Source organism: Ziziphus jujuba, chromosome 7 (assembly GCF_031755915.1).
Source record: "Ziziphus jujuba cultivar Dongzao chromosome 7, ASM3175591v1".
NCBI lineage: Eukaryota > Viridiplantae > Streptophyta > Magnoliopsida > Rosales > Rhamnaceae > Ziziphus > Ziziphus jujuba.
The window spans coordinates 8,700,001-8,705,864 of NC_083385.1; positions in this window are offsets into that span (position 1 = coordinate 8,700,001).

Genomic DNA, 5,864 nt, shown 5'->3' on the forward strand with positions numbered 1-5,864 from the left:
TTTCCATCAAGTATGTTTTATAAAACTTTTGGACTCCCCAATTTGGAGTATCCTACTTTCATGCAATTCACATTACAGGGTTCAACAAACAATCGATATTTCATGATCAAGGGTGTAGTACTATTTGTAGTAGCGGTCCTTATATATCGTATTAACAATTGAAAGATGGTCGAAAGAAAAAAAAAACTATATTTAACAGGGCTTCTTCCTATAACTATGAATTTCATTAGACCTAGAAATGATATATTGGAAGAATCTTTTGGGTTTTCCAATATCAATGGGTTGGTTGTTTCACTCCTATATCTTCCAAAAGGAAAAAAGATCTCTGAGAGCTATTTCTTGGATCCTAAAAAGAGTACTTGGGTTCTCCCAAGAACTAAAAAGTGTATCATGCCTGAGTCTAACTGGGGTTCGAGATGGTGGAGGAACTGGATCGGAAAAAAAAGGGATTCTAGTTGTAAGATATCTTATGAAACCGTCTCTGGAATTGAGATCTCATTCAAAGAGAAATATATCAAATATCCGGAGTTTCTTTTTGTATATTCTATGGATGATCCGGTCCGCAAGGACCATGATTAGGAATTGTTTGATTGTCTTTCTCTGAGGAAGAGGCGAAACATAATCAACTTGAACTCGGGACAGCTATTCAAAATCTTAGTGACAGACTGGATTTGTTATCTCATGCTTGCTTTTTGTGAAAAAATACCAATTGAAGCGGAGGGTTTCTTCAAACAACAAGGAGCTGGGTCAACTATTCAATAAAATGATATTGAGAATGTTTCCCATCTCTTCTCGAGAAACTAGGCTATTTCTTTGCATAATTGTGCTCAATTTCATATGTGGCAATTCCTCCAAGATGTCTTCTTTAGTTGGGGGAAGAATCCGCATGAATTAGAGTTTTTCAGGAACATATCAAAAGAGAATTTGATTTGGTTAGACAATGTATGGTTGGTAAACAAGGATCGATTTTTTGGCAAGGTACGGAATGTATCGTCAAATATTCAATATGATTCCACAAGATCCAGTTTTGTTCAAGTAACGGATTCTAGCCAATTCAAAGGATATTCTGATCGATCCAGAGATCATTTCGATTCCATTAGTAATGAGGATTCAGAATATCACACATTGATCAATCAAAAAGAGATTCAATAACATGATTTATTCATTTCTTCATGATCGGAACAGGGGGGATACATGTTACACCATGATTTTGAATCAGAAGTTCAAGAAATAGCAGATCTATTCACTCTATCAATAACCGAGTTAGATCTGGTGTATATAAAGGATTTGCCTTTTCTATTGATTCCTACAGATTGTATTAAAAATAATTCTTGAATGAGGTATTCAACTCCAGGGATGAATCGAAAAAGAAATCTTTATTGGTTCTACCTTTTATTTTTTATGAAGAAGATGAATCTTTTTATCGAAGGATTAGAAAAAAATGGCTCCGGACCTCCTGCAGGAATGATTTGGAAGACACAAAACCAAAATTAATGGTATTTGCTAGCAACAACATAATGGAGGCAGTCAATCAATATAGATTGATCCAAAATCTGATTCAAATCCAATATAGCACCTATGGGTACATAAGAAATGTATTGAGAAATGTATTGAATCGATTCTTTTTAATGAATAGATCTGATCACAACTTCGAATATAGAATTAAAGGGGATTAAATAGGAAATGATACTCTGAATCATAGAACTATAATGAAATATACGATCAACCAACATTTATCAAATTTGAAAATGAGTTAGAAGAAATGGTTTGATCCTCTTATTTTTATTTCTCGAACCGAGAGATCCATGAATCGAGATCCTAATGCATGTAGATACAAATGGTCCAATGGGAGCAAGAATTTACAGGAACATTTGAAGCGTTTCATTTGTGAGCAGAATAGCCATTTTCATTTTCAAGTATTGTTCGAACGATTACATATTAATCAATATTCGATTGATTGGTCTGATGTTATCGACAAAAAAGATTTGTCTAAGTCACTTCCTTTCTTTTTGTTCAAGTTACTTCTTTTTTTTGTCCAGGTTTCTTCTCTTTCTATCTAACTCACTTCCTTTTTTCTTTGTGAGTTTCCGAAATACCCCCATTCATAGGTCTGAGATCCACATCTATGAATTGAAAGGTCTGATGCAATCATTGTTAGAATCAATAGGTCTTTAGATTGTTCATTTGAAAAAATGGAAAACCTTCTTATTGGATGATCATGATACTTCCCAAAAAGCAAAATTCTTGATCAATGGAGGAACAATATCACCATTTTTGTTCAATAAGATACCAAAGTGGATGATTGACTCATTCCATACTAGAAATAATCATAGGAAATCTTTTGATAACATGGATTCCTATTTTTCAATGATATCCCACGATCAAGATAATTGTCTGAATCCCATGAAACCATTTCATAGAAATTCATTGATATCTTCTTTTTATAAAGCAAATTGACTTTGATTCTTGAATAATCCACATCATTACTACGTTTATGGCAACAAAGGATTCCCTTTTTCTGTGGAAAAGGCTCGTATCAATAATTATGATTGTACTTATGGACAATTCCTCAATATCTTGTTCACTCGCAACAAAATATTTTCTTTGCACAGCAGTAAAAAAAAATATGTTTTTTTAGAGGGAAATACTATTTCACCAATCAAGTTACAGGTGTCTAACATATTCATAGTTAATGATTTTCCACAAAATGGCAATGAAAAGTATAACTTGTACAAATCTTTCCATTTTCCAATTCGAGCCAATTCATTTGTTCGTAGAGTTATTTACTCAACTGCAGACATTTCTGGAACACTTCTAACAGAGGGACAAATAGTCAATTTTGAAAGAACTTATTGTCAACTTCTTTTAGTTATGAATCTGTCTGATTCATATATGAAATTTCAGATATTCAGACCTATTGCCGATACTAAGTAGCAGCCAAAAATTTGTATCCATTTTTCATGATATTATGCGTGGATTAGATATATCATGGCAAATTCTTCTGAAAAAAACTGTGTCTTCCATAATGGAATATGATAAGTGAGATTTCGAGTAAGTGTTTACATAATATTCTTCTATGCAAAGAAATGATTCATTGAAATAATGAGTCACCATTGATATCGACACATTTGAGCTCGCCAAATGTTTGGGAGTTCCTCTATTCAATCCTTTTCCTTCTTCTTGTTGCTGGATATCTCGTTCAGAAACACCTTCTCTTTGTTTCTCGAGCCTATAGTGAGTTACAAACAGAGTTCGAAAGGGTCAAATCTTTGATGATTCCATCATACATGATTGAGTTGTGAAAACTTCTGGATAGGTATCCTACATCTGAACTGAATTTGTTCTGGCTAAAGAATCTCTTTCTAGTTGCTCTAGAACAATTAAGAGATTCTTTAGAAGAAATATGGGGTTCTGCTTCTGGCGGCAACATGCTATGGGGTGGTGGTCCCGCTATAGGGTCAAATCAATATGTTCTAAAAAGAAATATTTGAATATCAATCTCATTGATTTCATAAGTATCATACTAAATCCCATCAATCGAATCGGTTTTTTGAGAAATACGAGACATCTAAGTCAGACAAGTAAAGAGATTTATTCATTGATAAGAAAAAGAAAAAATGTGAACGGTGATTGGATTGACGATAAAATAGAATCCTTGGTCTGGAACAGTAATTCAATTGATGATAAAGAAAGAGAATTCTTGGTTCAGTTCTCCACCTTAACAATAGAAAAAAGGATTGATGAAATTCTATTGAGTCTGACTCATAGTGATCAATTATCAAAGAATGACTCTGGTTATCAAATGATTGAACAACCGGGAGCAATTTACTTACGATACTTAGTTGACATTCATAAAAAGTATCTAATGAGTTATGAGTTCAATACATCCTGTTTAGCAGAAAGACGGATATTCTTTGCTCATTATCAGACAATCACTTATTCATAAACCTCCTATGGGGCTAATAGTTTTCATTCCCATCTCATGGAAAACCTTTTTTGCTTCGCTTAGCCCTATCCCTCTCTAAGGGTATTTTAGTGATAGGTTCTATAGGAATTGGATGATCCTATTTGGTCAAATACCTAGCAACAAACTCCTATGTTCCTTTCATTACAGTATTTCTGAACAAATTTCTGGATAAAAAGGATTTTCTTATTGATGATAGTGACGATATTAATGATAATGATGACATCGACTATGACCTTGATATGGAGCTGGAGCTTCTAAATATGATGAATGCGCTAACTACGGATATAATGTCGGAAATAGATCTATTTTATATCATCCTTCAATTCGAATTAGCAAAAGCAATGTCTCCTTGGATAATATGGATTCCAAACATTCATGATCTGGATGTGAATGAGTTAAATTACTTATCCCATGGACTATTAGTGAACTATCTATCCAGGGATTGTGAAAGATGTTCCACCAGAAATATTCTTGTTATTGCTTCAACTTATATTCCCCAAAACGTGGATCTCGCTCTAATAGCTTCGAATAAATTAAATACATGCATTAAGATGCAAAAGCTTCTTATTCCACAACAACGAAAGCACTTCTACACTCTTTCATATACTAGGGGATTTCATTTGGAAAAGAACATGTTCCATACTAAAGGATTCAGGTCCATAACCATGGGTTCCAATGTATGATATCTTGTAGCACTTATCGATGAGCCAGTATCAATTAGTATTACATAGAAGAAATCAATTATACACTTGGGATTTCCGATCCCAAGTTAGATCGGTTCAGGATCATGGGATCACTTTCTATCAGATAGGAACGGTTGTGATACGAACCTAGGACAATCTGCTCCTAAACCCGTATTATATTAACCCGAATCTAATTATGTTCAAGTTCTAATGGTCACCTTAACCCCTAACCAACCTGTGATTAGAAACTTTGGTATATAATGAAGACGCCACAATAGGTGATGGAAGGCCTATTGATAAGTCAAACTAAAACTCTCATCCACTAATGGTGCTTTAGGTGTTCAAAAGAACAAAGAGAATTCAATCTCACAAATAATTTTCTGTATAAAATTCAATCTTTTTTCTTATTGAAAAATAAGCCTTTAAATAGGCTACAAAGTCATGAAATAAACCTTAAAAAACAAAGGTTACAAAGTCATTATAATAAAATAATAAATTTCCTAAACTTATTTTTCCAGGAAATAAATAAATAAAGACCAAAAAGTAATGATAATTTCCTAAAACAAAAAGTACAATCAAATTAGGAAACTAAAATACTAACTTTTTGACTAAGTTGACTTTGACCATTCTTTGACCAATTTGAGCTCCAAATCAGCTTCAATATGCTTTGAGGATGCCAAGTAAGCTTATTATGGAGTCCCACACGTTGCCCTTGCTTGGAGGAAAGAGAAAAAGCCAACTCAGCACAATACAGTAAAGCTAGCACAAAATACAGTAAAAACAGGCCAAATTTACTAACTATCTGTACAACCCGTTTTTGGACAACTTTGAAGCTCCTTTGACTTGATTCCATGTCCTCTTAGAAATATGTATTGAATCCATGAAATATTGGAACCATTTCATGCTTCCCAGCCTCCATAATTGCACCAAAATCGCTACCCGGGTCCGTATCAGCTTCCACCACTTGTGTGCTCAAGATAGGTCTTAGATCTTCGGGTATGGACAAGCCCTTTTGAATATGAATTATTCCTTGGATAATGACAACAATATTGTCCTTAAACTTCTTAGCTTGAGCCCTAGTGATCGGCCCAGTCTTCATCCGTATCGGGTCGGCACCCCAGCGGGTTGTCAGTTAAGTAGGTTCGGGCCGATTCGCATCATTCCCCTCCTCTTGAAAAGGATTTGCCCTCAAATCAAAGTCATCACCTGAAAGA